The following is an 18,146-nucleotide window of genomic DNA, read 5'->3' as shown; positions in this document are numbered from 1 at the left end:
TGAAGCAATTCCACTTAAATCAGGGGCTATACAAGGCTGCCTACTTTCTCTGGACCTATTTAATATTGTACTTGAAATCCTAGCCAGAGCAATTCGACAACAAAAGGACATCAAAGGGGTACAAATTGGAAAGGAAGAAGTCAAATTATCACTATTTGCTGATGATATGATAGTATACTTAAGTGACCCCAAATATTCCACTTGTGAGCTCCTAAACCTGATAAACAACTTCAGCAAACTAGCTGGATATACAATTAACTCAAGGAAATCAGTGGCCTTCCTCTACACAAAGAGTAAACAGGCTGAGAAAGAATTTAGGGAAACAACACCCTTCATAATAGTCACAAATAATATAAAATGCCTGGGTATGACTCTAACTAAGCAAGCAAAATATCTGTTTGACAAAAACTTCAAGTGTCTAGAGAAGATAATAGAAGAAGACCTCAGAAGATAGAAAGATATCCCATGCTCATGGATTGGCAGCATTAATATAGTAAAAATAGCCATCTTGCCAAAAGCAATCTACAGATTCAATGCAATCCCAATCAAAATTCCAATTCAATTCTTCCCAAACTTAGAAAGAGCAATTTGCAAATTCATCTGGAATAACAAAAAACCCAGGTTAGCCACAACTATTTTCAACAACAAAGGAACCTCTGACCTCTGATGGAATCATCAGCCTGGTCCTTAATTTTTACTAAGAGCAATTGTGATAAAAACCTGCACGGTATTGGTAAAGTGACAGGCAGGTAGATAAATGGAATAGAATTGAAGACTCAGAAATGAACCCACAATCCTATGGCCACTTGATATTTGACAAAGGAGCTAAAACCATCCAGTGGAAAAAAGACAGCATTTTCAACAAATGGTGCTGGCTCAACTGCTGGTTGGCATGTAGAAGAATACATATCGATCCATTCTTATCTCCTTGTACAAAGTTCATGTCCAAATGGATCAAGGATATCCACATAAAACCAGATACATTGAAACTAATAGAAGAGAAAGTGGGGAAGAACCTCGAGCAAATAGGCACAGGGGAATATTTCCTGAACAGAACACTAATAGCTTATGCTCTAAGATCAAGAATCTACAAATGGGACCTCATAAAATTGCAAAGCTTCTGTAAGGCAAAAGACACTGTCAGTAGGACAAAACAGCAAACAACAAATTGGGAAAAGATCTTTACCAATTCTATATCTGATAGAGGGCTAATATCCAATATATACAAAGAACTCAAGAAGTTAGACTCCAGAGAACCAAATAACCCTATCTAAAAATGGCGTACAGAGCTAAACAAAGAATTATAAACTGAGGCTAAGAAGCATCTAAAGAAATGTTCAACATTCTTAGTCATCAGGAAAATGCAAATCCAAACAACCCTGAGTTTCTACCTCACACAAGTCTGAATGGCTAGGATAAAAAACTCAGGTGATTGCAGATGCTGGCAAGGTTGTGTAGAAAGAGGAACATTCCTTCATTGCTGGTGGGATTGCAAGCTAGTACAACCACTCTGGAAATCAGTTTGGCGGTTCCTCCGGAAATTGGACATAGTATACCAGAGGACCCAGAATATGTATGCTCCAACATGTAATAAGGACACATGGTGCACCATGTTCATAGTAGCCTCATTTATAATATCCAGAGCCTGGAAACAGTCCAGATGTCCCTCAACAGAAGAATGGATACGGAAAATGTGGTACATCTACACAATGGAGTACTACTCAGATATTAAAAACAAACAAAAAAAACCAATAAAACAAAACAAACAAACAAACAAAAAAACAATGAATTCTTGGGGAAAGGGCTGGAACTGGAGAAAATCATCCTGAGTGTGGTAATCAAATCACAAAAGAAGACACATGGCATGCATTCCATGCCATGTGGATATTAGCCCAGAAGATTGGAATAAACAAAGTACAATCCACAAACCACAAGAAACTGAAGAAGAAGGAAGACCAAAGTGTTGATACTTCGTTCCTTCCTAAAAGGGTGAAAAAATTCCCACGGAAGGGGTTATAGATACTAACTATGGAGCAGAGACTGAACGAAAGACAATCCAGAGACTTCTCCACCTGGGAATCCTTCCCATATTCAATGATCAAATCCAGACACTATTGCAGATGCTAGCAAGTGCTGGATGACAGGAGTCTGATATAGCTGTCTCCTGAGATGCTCTCACAGTACCTGACTAATACAGATCTAGAGGCTCACAGCCATCCATTGGACAGAGTACAGGGTCCCCAGTGAAGTAGCTAGAGAAAGGACCCAAGGAGCTGAAGTTCTTGTGGCCCTTTAGGATGAACAACAATATGAACTAGCTAGTACCCTCAGAGCTCACAGAGACTTAACCACCAACCAAAGAGTACATACACATGGTAGGACTAATGGCTCCAGCAGCACATGTAGCCGAGGATGGCCTAGTTGGTCATCAATGGGAGGAGAGGCCCTTGGCCCTGTGAAGGTTCTATGCTCCAGTGTAGGGAAATGTCATGGCCAGTAAGCAGGAGAGGGTGGGTTGTTTAACAGGGCAAGGGGTGAGGGAACAGGGGTTTGCTTTGTTTTTTATTTTATTTTATTTATTTTTTGGGGGGAGGGGAACCTGGGAAAAGAGATATTGTATGACATATAAATAAAGAAAACATCTAATAAAAAAGAACGTTAACAATAGCAATTTTGAGATATAAAAATAAATGTAATTGAAATTCTTGTTCTCCATATCAAAGTATCAGTAACAACGAGAATTTAAAATAACAAACTGTTTTTTAATGCAGATGTTACTGAATACTGTGAAATATTAGCCATCGAGCTTTTACCTCTGAAATATCATTTTTTTCTAACTAAGGTATAATTGCCAAATCAAAAAAATATATAAATATATTGAGCAATGTGATGTTCAGATTTATTTATACATTGTGAAATAATAACTTTTATTTTCATTTGCCCACATGTTTAGTTATCATTCAGATGGAAAAAATATTTAAGGAAAAGTTAGTAAGTTGGAAAATTATTTGGATTGTAGTTTGGAGAATCAATGAGTATATTAATATCTAAAACTAAAGTTCTTCTCTTTTTTGCCTTTGTCAATTTTTCTTGAAAATGTCTTGAAATAAAATAGCATAATTTAATGGTTAAAATTATTCAAGCTATGTACAATGGCATGTGCAATATTTATACAAGGGCACATAAAAAGGATAATACTTGCTAGGATTTAATTATTTAGAATGTAATGAACTTAACAGTAACTGAAAATAACAATATTATTTCCCCAAAGCAAATAATTATTCCAGGGATATTTGATAGATTTACTTCACTTATTTTTTTTTTTTTAGCTAAAATGTCTTTTCATATATTATTTTCAATCAAATGAATTGGTGTTTGGCTCTCGAAATTTTTTTTATAAATTCATTTAATAATCAAGGCATATTATGTAATTCCACATACATTATGTATGAAATAGATTAATGTTTTTGAATTATCTCTGCATCATTCATAATTGGCTATCATCTGCATTTTGAAGAATTTTCTTATAAAAGATAAATTGTAGTAATAAGATATTGCTTGAAAAATTATATTGAACTATGTATATGTACAATTTTAAAAGAACCCATTAAAATTCTCTCATTTTTGTTGTAATTTTTTCATACATAATTTGTTGAAAAACACTTGTAGGGATTTCAATAATATATGGTCTCCTATATGATATTTCAACATAGAGAGCTCTAATGTTTACCTATTAATATACAAATTCATATTCTTTCCTTTTTACATATGTTGTCACATATGTAGAAATACTAACAGTTTTCAAATAATATATAATGGCAAACAAATCATGCATATTCCTAAAAATATTCAAAATTAGATATAATTTTATGCCAGTATTTATTTTATAAAAATAATTCAAAATCTATAAAAATAGATTATTCTTACTTTAAAATTATAACTTCCTCACATAATAGACAGGTAGCTTAGAGTTATATAGGAACTTATTTAATGCAGTTATATAGTCATATAGTCAAATTAGATGAACAGTTACATATATAATTATTTATTAATATTTCCCTACTATTGGGAATCAATTAAAAATGTAAATAGCATTTACTATAGTGAATCAAATTCATACATAAATAAATGAATAATGCAGGGGCTAAAGAATATAATTAAGTCCCCACAGTTTATGACAATCAAGAATGGTTTTCTGCTGTTAAGTTTTTCATTTGTCAAATATTTTGGTGCAAAAAAAAATGGGATAACAGATAAAAGTGCTTTGTTGGCATGACTTCTGACTTGTAAATTAAGCACCATCCACTACTGAAAGAGCCATTCTCACTATTGGAAATACTTGTTAGTTTCTTAGTGTAAGAATATGTTATTAAGGTTTGGATAGCAATATAGATCTCTGTGTTATCAGAAAAACAATGATTTCTAAACTGGATATAGCTCCTTTTGTATGTCCCTTTTCTCATGCACCATTCCAACATCTGTGCGCTTCACTGAGAAGTGTATAAGATTGGGTAACATTTTCCCTCTTTAAAATATCAGTGTATTTATCATCTTCCAGGCCTCCTACGTGATATTGTGTTTAAGACTTTCTCCCAAAGATAATTTCTACAAAACTATCCCTATGTCTGTTGTCATGTCCACCCTTTCTGACCTACACACTGTGTTTTGGCTTAACAGTCCTGAGATCAGTACCTTACAGTGTAATATTGCATGACCAACTTCAAGCGAGCAATAACGCTTCATTAAGTCATTTCAATCATTGGACACAATCTGTTGGACAGATTGTCTCCCCTCAGCTGGGCCAGCTTGTGGGGTTATGGGCCGGACACCCACAGGGTTAGTGAACCTCTCAGCAGGGCAGTTTGGCTGCAAGGAGAAGGGTGTGAGCTCAAGGCTTTCTCTCCACGTGTCCTCTATTCTACAACGTGTAAACACTTGCGTTCTCTAATCATTCCAAAGCTTTGCAAACATTTAAACAGAAACCTGGAAATGTTATTTCAATGTTTTGCTTTGCCACAACTCCCCCACCCTGTTTTGTCCCCTTTATTCTTCTTTTACACAATAGATCACAACTGCAGGCTCCTCTCCCTGCTTTCTGCCAAGCCAGACCTCACATTCCCTCCTCCCCAAGATCCACTGCCGCTAAGCTTCAGAAAAAAACAACAATCTTCCCAGTGTTATCAACCAAACCCAGCAATAAGCACATGCCACATATCAAGGCTGGGTGTGACACCCAGTAGGGAGAAAACAAAACAAAACAAAACAAGAGCAGGCAATTTTTGTTAGAGACATCCTCACTTCCACTGTTAGCTGACCCACAAAAATCCCAAGCTAAACAACTACAGCCTGCATCAGAAGACCTAGCAATTATTGCTCCTTGAGTCTCTGTAAGTCCTTAGAAACCCGGCTTAGGGCGTGTTGTGGGGGCATGTTCTCATGGTGTCCTTGATCTTTCTGGCTCTTACAATCATTCTTTTCCTCTTTACCTTTTGGTTCCCAGAGAGTCACCTAAACTTTGGGTGTGCTTCTCTATATCTTCTTCTATAATATAGGATATAGGATATCAAATATTTACATACATATACATATCTTTAAACTACATTGGAGATAATTTATGGTGTTTGTCAAACAGCTTCATCCTCATTTACTCATGAAAAATATAATGACCACAGTTGATCCTGTAGCTGTTAAGCTATCACTTTGTTTTTACATTTTCACTTTGATCTTTGAAGCTATCCTCTACAAATCCTTCAATGCTGAAACATCAAATCAATGTAAGAACATATAAATGCCACTATCTTAGAGTCATCAAGATATCTGAGTTTTTATCTTCAGATGGCAAAATATTTTCTGATAAGTATAAGACTCTTAAGGAAAGCAAGATTAATGAGTTTTGGGGGAACCTGGAGGTATTAATCCCATAGAATACAAATAAATCCCTAGTAATTCTAGGTAAAAGGTTAAATAAAGTAATCTATCGTTACAAAATATTTCTAAAATTATGATCATTTGTATTTATTTGAAATTTGAGTCAAAGTAATAAATCTAAAATGCATATTAAAATATATCTGTTCCTGTATCTTATTTATCATTTCATCAGAACTTAGTGTCTTGCATAATTATAATCTAGGAGAAAGAAAATAATACTGCCTTATTAGTGTTCTATTGATCATGAATTCTATATTTATAGGAACTATATTCATATCTGTTGAAGTGAATTGAAGCAATACAGAAGTATCTTGAAGTATTAATATCACTTTATATTACTGAAATTATTTTCTTTGTCAATATTTTTGGTCAGATGAGGGAGGACCCTATAAACACAATATTCAAAATCTTAAGAAATATATATATTTCTTTATATATATATAAATAATTACATAAAGTGTATTTAAACTGTCCTCATCATGTCTCTTCCAACTCCTCCTATGTCCAATGACTATTTACTCAGTCCAAGACATCATAACTACGTATTTTCTTCTATTTGTTTTATCTGTGGAGTTTACTTATAATTTTGAACTAGTCTTAGGAATAGGGCCTTCCCTGTATCAACCAGGGATCACATGACACTTCTTCTTCTTCTTCTTCTTCTTCTTCTCCTTCTTCTTCTCCTCCTTCTTCTTCTTCTTCTTCTTCTTCTTCTTCTTCTTCTTCTTCTTCTTCTTCTTCTTCTTCTTCTTCTTCTTCTTCTTCTTCTTCTTCTTCTACTTCTTCTTCTTTTTTGTTGTTGTTGTTTTGGGGTTTTTTGTTTTTTTGAGACAAGGTTTCTCTGTATAGCCCTGGCTGGCCTCGAACTCAGAAATCTGCCTGCCTCTGCCTCCCAAGTGTTGGGATTAAAGGCATGTGCCACCACTGCCCGGCCATGACATTTCTTCTTAAAACAATTGTCACAAAAAAAAAAAAAAAATAGCACCTGAGCTAGTGAAATTTTATTTAATGGAGTATTTTCTGTTGACACTTTCCTCTCTAATCCTCCCAATTCCTCCTCCCCTTTCCTCTTAGCTGATCCACATACTTTCAGTCTTTCTTTTTCATCAAACAGGCTTCTAAGGAACAATAAGAAAACAAAATAAGCCAGGCGGTGGTGGCCCACGCCTTTAATCCCAGCACTTGGGAGGCAGAGGCAGGCGGATTTCTGAGTTCGAGACCAGCCTGGTCTACAGAGTGAGTTCCAGGACAGCCAGGGCTACACAGAGAAACCCCTGTCTCGAAAAACCAAAAGAAACAACAACAAAAAAACAAAAACAAAAACAAACTTTAAAAAAGAGAAAACAAAATAAGAAACAAACAATTAAATCAGTATATGCAGAATATGACAAAAACAATCAAAGAATAAATTTAGCAAGGGAAAAGCACCAGAAATATATGTAGATGCAGAGACACACAGGAGTCATATAGAAACCAAAAATCAGTATCCATGATTAATCTTAACTTTTTAAATTTTACTTTATTTTATTTTATTTTATTTTATTTTATTTTATTTTTGGTTTTTTGAGACAGGGTTTCTCTGTGTGGCCCTGGCTGTCTCTGTAGACCAGGCTGGCCTCAATCTCAGAAATCTGCCTACCTCTGCCTCCCAAGTGCTGGGATTAGAGGCATGAGCTACCACTGCCTGGCTTGTATCCATGATTTATAAGTAAAGGACATCTAAGGTTAAAAAACAAAAATCCCCAACTTATCATTATGAGGCAAAGAGCCTCCAAAGGTGCTATTGATTTTTATTTATTTGTTGTTTGTTTATTGATTGATTTATTGAGTGGTATCTACTTATGTGCATTCATCCTTCCCTTAGTGTGGCTTGTTTCCCCAGTAAGACTCATTTGAAGAAAAAAGGTTTTTTCATTTGTAATTAATGATTTGGTGATAGCCTCTAGCATGTATCTACTTTTCTCTGCCTTAGAATCCCATCATGTGCAGTTTTGTGCAGACCCTGTGCATGCTACAACAGTCTCTTATCATTTCATATGTGTACTAGTCCTATTGTGTCTACAGGTCTTGGATTCCTTGGTGTCCTTCATAACCTCAGGCTCTTTTGCTCTTTCTGCCACCTCTTCTACAAAATTCCCTGGGCTATGAGAGGGGAGATTTGAAGGGGAAATTCCTTTTAGGACTGAGTGTCTTAGGTCTTTCATTACCTATATATTGTCTGGGTGTAGGTCTCTGTATATACCCCCATCTGTTACTGGAAGATGCATCTGCAATGATGACTAAGCAAAGCACAGATACACAAGGCATACAGAGTAATGTAGTCAGGAGTCATTTTATTTTTATGTTGCTTTAGTAAAATGTTTATGAGCTGTATCTGTAATGTCTTCGGCAATAGGGCCAGATCATCATTTCGTAGATAGGTAAAAACCATCAGTTTGTGTAGAGCCACCATTCCTGGCAATAGCCTGATTGTCTTGGGGGATTCCCATGGAAACTTTTTGACCAAAAACTCAATTACATATAACCCAATCCTGATTCTGGAAGCTTCATTTGGTATAAGAGATGTCCAGTTGGTAGTGATGGCTCATGCACGTAAGATTTATTGAGGGAGACAGAAGTAGGAAGATCATGAGTTTGAGGACACCCTGGGCTAGTGGTAGAATTTGTATCACATATGTGCGTGTGTGTGTGTTTCCTTTTGAAACTGCTCAATTAATCAATGTGAAATATATAAAGAATACATTTATAGACCCCACTATTTTATTTTACTGCACCAAATTTATAAAACGCCTGTTAAGCACATACATTTGAGACACACAAGCACTATAGAAACTTCTTGGTGTAAAGAATCTGTGCTGTTTATCTGTATGTAGTCCTACTTCCTAAACCAGTACTTAAATCAACATCACTGAATGTTTCAGTGATTTATATAGTCCTTCATTTCAGCAGTGTAAAAAATGTTCTTCCAAAGCATCCAGCCATGTAACGGACGTAGAGGTGCAGAAAAACTACCAATGGATTTTGCCAAAGAGCCAGATGCTCTCTTTGGAAGAAAATGTCACAACTTGGCAACAAGAGCTGACAATGTCATCCAAATGATTCCTCTACACACAAAACCTCAACACACAAAACCCAATATGAATGGCTCTAAAGCTAAAGAGTAATTAGCTTTGGAGATAAATTAAGGTGTTTCATATGCATGTTAGTAATTGAATATCTGTTAATATTTATTTCAAAGAATAACAGTTTCACCCTGTGTTTTGCCTCTTGGTATGGTAGAAATTTGTGTTTAGCACAGTGAAGAATGTTTATCTGGCTCTCATCAAAGTACATGAAGTTATTTTTGCAATACTCTTATATTAGTAACAACTGAGTATTTGCTTTGGCTTTACTTGAAATTACCTCTTGGCTAGTTTATGTTTGAGTTTTATTTCATTCCATATATTTTTTTGCATATAAAAAGTATTTTAAACCAAATGACATAATTAGAACTGAGTTTAATATTTAAAAGTAGAATAAAATTGAAATTATAGGAACAGAAATAGTAAGTGAAATTTTGGTCTATATTGAGGATATCAGAAAATAGGGAAATATTTCCTCTACCATTAGACACATAACAGTCTTAACTTGCAACAAGTTTTTGTTAAGACCTTCCCATATTTATGATAATATTATAAACATTTCTATTGAAAAAGGCAACAGTGCAGTTCAATTCAGTGTTTGTGGTTTGCTACAAATTTTAGAACATGTCATTAATGTCACCAAAATTAATATGGAAGATTTTATTATTCCTAAGATAAATTTTTTCAGAAATTATTAGAATATGATTCAGTTAATCAAATAACTTTCCAGTTCTGAAAATTTTCATTAATGATGATTAATTTTTGAAAACAATTTTGAGAATCATCTAGGAATATAGAGAACAGATTTGAGTTTATTCTTGGAAAATTGGTTGTTTTTATTCTTATTTCTATTTGGAAATTTCAAAAATCCTATGAACTTTGGCTACCCAGTACCCAGAAGATTAGTTCCTAAGAGAAAGCTTTACAAAGTTTCTCCAGGTTTGTTTTCTTGGGCAGGTCGGCAGGGCTTTTAATCAGAGTTAGTAGAAGAATCAACAATCCAACAGCCATATTGGATCAAAATGAAGAAGAGCCAAGAGTTTTGCATGGACACAGATGTTAATGCTAAAAATTTTATTCCTGACTTTGGCATCTGTGTTCTTTATGTGTCAAATGTCCTTTGTGTGGCTCAGCTGCTGGCTTGTTAGAGTGCCATAAAAAAGAGGGAATGGCAGAAAGGGTATTAGTTACATTCAGTCTTTTTTATCAAACACTGCCAAAATTAAGCACTTTTATATCTCATTACATAATAAGGGATAAATGTGTTTTGTGGGATATTAATATGAATTAAATACTTTGAAGCTGATGTAATGCATCTCAGTTTCATTCAGAAAAATCAATGAATTTACAGAAATATGCATAATTGTTAGGAATGCTCTTTGATTGTTACCAACTTTCTAAGTATTGAGGATAAGATATTCATACCATATGAAAATGAAATGTAATTTTAAATAATTTATAAGAATTATTTACTTGTTCAAGTTTATTAATAGTTATGGTTGCTGTTCTCTGGCAGTATCTGTTATCTGTATTAAGGTTTAATCCATGTATGAATTCAAGAACAACATTGACACCCAGAGTTCTCTAGTGCCCTAATTTCAACCAATTGTTTGTCATATTTGTATGCATTTTTGAGGATAATGAGAGCTATTATTAACTTTGGAAAGATAAGCTTTTATAAATTGTCATTCTTAAAGATATTACCTTGAGGCAACTTATTTCCAAGTACTGAATTTCAAGTTATAGAGTCACAGCATATACATAAAAAGAAGTTGCTCTTGAATAAAGATATTAGCAGCCACTCAGTAAACTGCCAATTATTATTTGTTTGTTTAAAAGAGGAATACAGTATGTAGCCCCAGCTAGCATGAAAATCATTATGTAGACAAGACCTGTCTCAAACTCACAAAGACTTGCCTCTCCTCCATGTGCTGTGGAAGGATTAAAGGTCTGTTATTGCACATTCAGCTCAAAATATTATTTTTACATTTACAGAACTTGATTGCTTCATCTGTATTTTCCCCATGCAGTATTCTAAGAAAACTACTTAGAAAGTAATACAATGTAAAATAATACAAGGACACTAAACATGAGAAGAAACAATGTTCAGGTTAAAATAATTAAATTTTATGCAGCATTTCATAAATGACAAACACAGACATTAATATTTTCACTCAAATAGCCTAGAGGCTGATGGATACATTACATTTTTTTTCAGTCAATGCAATAAAGACTTTCTGGTTTTTAACACTGATCTAACATATGCTTTTCTGTATGTATGTACATCTTCAGTTTTACTATTGATTTCACTTAAGAATATATATTGGATCTTCTAATGCTATGCATCCATAAACAAAGTAATCATTTTAAAAATAAAATATGACTGTATTCTGGAACCATTAGTTTTATTATATACATATTTTGATGTCTTGTGTGAATAGTTGGTCATAAGTTAACCAGCTCTGGCATTTGAATCCATTCTTTTCATTTCCTTCACTGATTTATTATAATAAATATTTAGTGTAAAATTAAAGCTTACCCATGTAACTTCCACCTTTTTTTTACAATGAGTAACTATCAGTGGTGTTGATAAATCAAAGAGCTTAAGTACTTGAAACTTCAATAATAATTCCATTATCTTCACCAAAAGGTTTTTATCATGTATACCATTCACATACTTGATTTATTGTACCCACATTTTTTGTTAGCTGTAAAGGTTGCCCAATAATTTCAACTGCAAAATGGAGGACATGATTGAATATTTTCCCATACTTTGTTGTAATCATTTACAAAATGAAAGTTTCTTGGTATGTAGTGCAAAAATAGGAACTATTGTTAGGGATATGATTTAGATGTTCTTATGGTGAGCCATGAAAATCAATGTTCATACCTATGCGCACCTCTGGCAATGACAGAATATTATGAAACATGTCATAGTTTCTTATAGATGCAGTTAAAACTCTTGGCAATTTTCAATCCTAAAATGAAGAAAGGTAGGTAGTTTTCTTTCTTTCCCACATAGCTATGCAGATGTATGCTAATGTGAAAAGTGGATAAATATATGCAGAGATAAAATAACATAAGCAGATAGCATGAATGTCCAAATCCTTGGGAGAGAGATGAGAAAAAAAAGTTAGAGACACCCCAATAATAAAACCTACCCCACTGGCAGAGTGTTCAAGTCCAGAAGTTGCCAGAACAAATGGCTGCAAAGTAAGTCTAATTCTACACTGATTTCTAATTGTGAGAAGGTGACCTTGTAAAAGGTCTCACAAAGTTATGGTTGTAAGCCATAAAAAGTCCTGCGACAAGTAATAGATCATCATCAGCTGTTAATTAGAAACTAGTCAGGTTTCCTAAAATAACAATATAAACATGGATCCTTTGTTACTTGGATTGATGAAAATGTACCCTAGATGAAAGGCCCTCTATTTTGTTGAATAGGTATAATTAAAACTATTAGTTTACACTCAAAGGGCCATGAATACTTTTTAAAAAATCAAGGATTTACTCAGAAACAAAAGTTTAAATAATGTGATCAACATACTGTATTTCAAAAATAGAAACATATTAAAAAATAATTGTATTAGAGAATCGTTTGAGTTTAGGGAAGGAAAATAAGGAAAGGAAACAAAATGGGAGCTGGAATCAGGGAATCAGAGATAAGCTGGTGGGGTGAAGAAGAAAGGAAGGCAGGACAGAAAGAAGGAGGGAGTAAGGACAGGAGGAAGGAAGGAAGAAAGGAAGGAAGAAAGGAAGGGAGGAAGGAAGGGAGAGAGGGAAGGAATGAAGGAAGAAAGGAAGGAGGAAGAGAAGGAGGGAAGGAAGGAGGGAGAGAAGGAGGGAAGGAAGGAGGGAGCGAAGGAATAAAGGAAGGGAGGAAGGAGGGAAGGAAGGGAGTCTTAGAGGTATACTACAGGAAACTATTGCACTTAAAGTAACAAATGTGCAAATGCAACAAAGATAAAGGTATTCTCTTTACAAAGCAATAATGATACTGATAACTGATATTTTAACAGTAGCAAGGAGACTATGGCATGAGCTATTAGCAAATTACTTAAAGATGTGAAGGGAAAGTTGTCAGGAGGAATTTTCCAAGAAAACTGCTTTGAAAGATGGTGAAGTAAAAACTGTGTGCAAATCTATTAATCACTGCTGTTAGAAATATTATTTCATGATTTTTTTTAAGGAGGAGAAATTTGAATCTAGACAAAAGCACAGAATGACAGGCTGGCTTCTAGAGCAATGAGAATATTAACAATGATTCTACTATGGTGATATGCCTGTCACCTTAAATGTAGGGGGTGGAGTGCCTTTTTTTCCAAACTGATAAAAATCTCCACTAATAATGACTTCTGCCTAATTCCTCTAGCTCTCTTTGTTAATATAGGCACTCAATTATCTTTGTAGTTTAAACACTAATGTTTCTTACATAATGTCTGGGCAAATAGAATAAATCTTTACCTAAAATGTGTACATTTCTCTAAGAAAGTCAGATGTTTTCAACTAGAGAAAATCAGTTAAGTATGAGCAAAAATATATATTTTTAAAATTCTAGCCCAGGACACCCAAAGTCTTTGGTGAATGACAACTCCTGAAAAGAAGCTCTATCTGACTGTGAATGAAAACTCCTGAAAGCAATGTATATCTTCAGAGACGAATTGGGTAGTTAAATTCCAAGTACTGCGGAGAAGCTAATTATTTTATCTCTGGCTAAATACTTGCTCTCCAGAACAGCCACTCCTTTCCTTTCTCTGCGTCAGATCTAGCATCTTATGACAATAGATAAAAACAAACAAAAAGAAAATCTTAGAATCTATTGACATAGCAGAGAACGAGCTTTTACCAATAGAAAAGCTAAAAATACAATCAGAGAACATCTCGAGCCTACAGAAAAGGTTTCCCAGTTCTGATGGACTTGCTCCTATGATGTACTGACACAGCTCTATTTGGGAGAGTTGGACCTAAAAAATAAAGTCTCATGCAATAGACAACTTTATTCAGACAACTTAATTCCGAAGGCTTTTTGAGGATTAAGCAAGGTCATATAAGCAAGATTCATTTGAGTTCAAGTTTTATTTGTTACTAGGGCAAGGTCACATGACTTTAGGCTATATACATTCAGAATGAACACTGCTTGAAACATCATTCTGAATCATAATGGGTAAAACGAAGGATAATCTGAAGCAAAACGAACTCCTATTGATGACACCTGGGTGTGGCATGGGAAAACATATTCCAAGAACAGAAATTTATGTTATAGAGGAACAGAGTTTACAAGACTCTTGTCTTGCCTATTTATAGTTTATTTATAGTTTTCTTACAAGCTCTCAAAAACCTTACACAGCTTCATAGTGTTTCACCAAAGTACCTTCCAATAAATTTTTAATTTGCATTGTTTTATGACTTTCTCTGTTTTTTAAAACTATATATATACACATATATACATATATATACACATATATACACACACACACACATATATATATATATATATATATATATATATATACAAATATACACATATGTATATATATGTAGTTCCACCTGGTAGAAACTCTTCTTCCCATGTTAGATTGGATCATGGAACTTAGGCTAACCAAAATTTGTATTTTGTGGCCAGGGTCACTACAAATGGCTCTAGAATAATCTCTGACTCCATTTCCCATGAGCCTTGTGGGTTTTTTTTCTTTGTGTGTGTGTGTGTGTGTTTTCTTTTTATCTTTTTTTTCCTATCAATGCTTCATTTAATGCTAATACACCTCCCTTAGAAAAGAAATTGAAAGTTATTGATTCAAGGAATCATAGAAATGAGTGAATGAATAAAGAAATATAAAGGAAATGACATGACTGGTCCCAAGGACAAAGTTTAGTGGAGAGAGAACATGGCCAAAGGAGGTGGGGACACCTGAGAGAGTCTAAAGTGAACCAAACCAGACTGAGCTAGGCAATGTTCAGAGAAGAGGGAGAAAAGGGAAGAGAGGGAAGGGCCAAGCCAAGAGGCCAGGAGTTAAAGAATGGATGAAAAAGACCAATTAGCTAAAATGGTTGGATAATATAAAGAAGAGCCTCTGAGGAAAAAGAAGCAAGTCCCTGGCTGAAGAGTTCTGAGTAGAAGGTATAATATGGCAGGTAAGAGCTGTTAACAGAAAATAAGGGATTCTTGGAGAACCTAGAGATCAGATCCATTTTTGATATGTTATATATGTACCTAAGACATTTTTTCTTAGATTTATGACCCAACAATGAGATGTTAAATAAGTCTGTAATTCATAAAAATACATTTATATGTGAAATAAAAAATCAAGGAGTTAAAATGATAATGAACATCAATGAGTTAAAGTGATAAGAAAATTAATACTTACCTGAGACTCTGAGTAGTTGTTGAGAATTATTAAAACCCTATTAAAATCTATCAAACTTAATAGTTTTCTACTTTTACAATTGCTCCTTCTGTTTATTTTATAGTTAACATGCAAAGTAATTAGGGCCCGAGCAGCCCTAAACCAAAGACTGATGAATTTCATTCTTAGTTGCTCCCTTGAATAAAGCACAGTCAGAGTCAACTCTTAGACCAAGCATCTTTTCTTTGAACACTACAGATGATTTTTAGAGAGACACACAGTAACCACAGATGATTGCTTAATCACAGTGCAGATCCAACTAAAGCCCTTTGAAACAGTCTGTACTAGATATTTTTTCCCCATTTGTATCAATGTTGAGTGTAATTGCTGCAAACATGAAATCTCCATTTGCATCTACTCTCCACAGTGATTGGTGCAACTACGCCCTTTCTTGTTGCATGATCTAACTATTCAGTTGATTTATTAAGTCATATATATGTGTGACATTCTCTAGTGATGTTTCTAATAATGCTCAAAGACTAGGATTTGTCTGTCTGTTTGTTTGTTTTTGTTTTTGTTTGCCTTATGGCTTTAAGTAGTGTGTGTTGAGCAGGTAATAGAAATTGCAGAAATAGCATAGAGGCACCAAGGGCAGTGTGGTGGCAGCCGCAGAGCAATATTTCCAAACCAGCAAGTGACCTTGAACTTGCAGCTGAAAAGAGACATCAGAACAGGAAGAGAGTGACTGAGAAAGAACAACGGACTTAGGAAAGTAGAAAGTCCACAGAGAATTGAGGGTGAAGTAGAGAGAAGGGAGTAAAGATAGAGGGGGAACTCATACCTTTAGCCACTAGATGAGTTAAAAACAGCTGTCTTACTTTTTAAAGCTAAGTTTCTTAGACATGTTAGGTCCATGATCCTAGCAATAGTCAGTGTCTGAGAAATCTTAATATCAAGGGCCTGTCCAGAAGCTGCAACACAAGACGCTTTTAAGGGAGTAAAGGACCCTGACTCTGCATACAAAAATCCTTAGCCCTTACAGAGCTTAGAGTGTTAGTGCCCTAGGTCTACCCAAGGGCGTAAATTCACAGAAGTGATGTGAAATACTATCCGGCATGAGACCTGTAACATTAGAAGCCATCTGCCTATGGTAACTCTCACATGTCTGTCTGCTACTGTCCACTGCTGCAAAATATCATGGAATACACATGATGCCAAAAGCAGCATAAGAACTTGATGTCTGTGACTCAAGCCTTCTCAGCTGATAGATAATTTAGACTTTGTGGTTTTTTCATACTATAGAATAGTCAACATACTGATAAACATACACACACTCTCTCACCATCACTCTTTCCTCTCATTGCAACTTTTAAAATGTAATGTTGGTCGAGGGATATGTCCAGAATTGGAAGAAAAAAATCCTGAAAATTAGAAAAGTATATTGTTATGATATTGTAATTGTAAATGTCACATTTATTTTCTCAGATGACAGGGTGAGATCAGAGTCATACTCAGTGTATGCAAATACATGGCTGGAACTGAGCCCAGAGGGTGTCTTTGAAACTCTTCCTAGGCCTGTGCCAGGTCAGGGATGGACACAAAAGAAGACCGTTCTCATCCCTGGAACAGAGCCAGCAGGGCATACATCTTCTCAAATGCTACTAGCCTCCATACAGTCTAAGCTTCTTCCAGCCCAGACCTTAAAGCCTTCTGATTCCACCCTCTGACAGCTAAACTATGCCTAAAATGTTTCAGCCTCTGAGACTTACTGCTGAATAAACTCACCTTTTCTAGGTCTTTATGAATTCTGCTCGCTGCTTAAACTCAAACACCAGTTCAAGCTGACTGATTCAAATTGACTTCTTTTGCCCTCCGACTGAATTCCTCTGCTTGCAAAAGATTGCCTCTGAATTCCAGGAACTGAACTGCTCTAATCTCAAGTGCTCTACTCTGAACTGGGCTTAACTACACCAAACTGGACTGCTCCAAACTGACCTGAAATTAAACGAAGTGAACTCACGTGACTCTTCCTTGCTGCCTTTAAGTAGCCTCTCTTTCCTGTTCTCATGAGATCTGGGTAGATATTACCTCTAACTCATTCTGTCTGTCAAATCTTTCTGTGATTCATCATTTTGTATGCCCCTCAATTAGATGTTATTGTTAGGGATTAAAGTTGTATACTAAAGGCATGTCTGGACTACAGCCAGAGAGATCAAAGGTATATTGCGTTCCAGCCAGATATGGGATCCTTTCCAAGCACAGCCACTTTGCTGGATTAAAATTCCTCCAGGTGACATTATATGCATTTTAAAATAAAGGAACGTTAAGAATTCCTTCAAGAATTTTAAGTATTGGCTTTCTCTGAATGCTATGGTGTGAGAACACATTTTCAAACTCAATTATGTTGTACTAGAAGAAACATTTTTTTTAAATGTGCAATGTTGATAATTTCTACTCCAAGAAATAAATTATATATAGAATTATAAAATGATTACATTTTAGCTCTATAAACCAGAAATGATCAGTTTCATGCCCTGTATCTATAATTATCTCAGCAATCATGAGACTCAAGAGACAGGAAGATTTCTCTCCATTTCAGGTCATTCCCAGCAATAAGCAAGCCTCAGTTTACATGGTGAGATTCTGTTTTAGAAATTAATGAATTTTAGTAAAGTAGTAATTAGACTACATATAAATTTTTCATGATAGCATAAGAGATATGACTACAAATTACTATAGTTATTCTATTTAT

This window comes from Mastomys coucha, unplaced genomic scaffold, assembly GCF_008632895.1.
Source record: "Mastomys coucha isolate ucsf_1 unplaced genomic scaffold, UCSF_Mcou_1 pScaffold9, whole genome shotgun sequence".
Lineage (NCBI taxonomy): Eukaryota > Metazoa > Chordata > Mammalia > Rodentia > Muridae > Mastomys > Mastomys coucha.
The sequence above is the reverse complement of the archived record's forward strand: the minus strand, read 5'-3'. Positions refer to the sequence as shown.